The sequence below is a fragment of the Penaeus monodon genome, chromosome 23 (assembly GCF_015228065.2).
Source record: "Penaeus monodon isolate SGIC_2016 chromosome 23, NSTDA_Pmon_1, whole genome shotgun sequence".
NCBI lineage: Eukaryota > Metazoa > Arthropoda > Malacostraca > Decapoda > Penaeidae > Penaeus > Penaeus monodon.
In genome coordinates, this window is record NC_051408.1 from 882,355 (window position 1) to 882,572 (window position 218).

Sequence of the window (218 nt, forward strand, 5' to 3'; positions counted from 1 at the left end):
ACAAAAAACAAAAGTGATAATTCGTCCGGATCAGTTCACAAACCGATCAATCTCAGCCGAAAAAAGAACTGGACAGCCGTGCATCACTCGGCCACGCGCAAGACAGCTCCAAGCCATGATCTCAAGCACAGGTGAGCTTGACACACAGCAAGCGACCGCGTCTGTTTAATGCACTTTGTCCGGCGTCGCCCGAATCCTGTGGTACACGACATCATCTT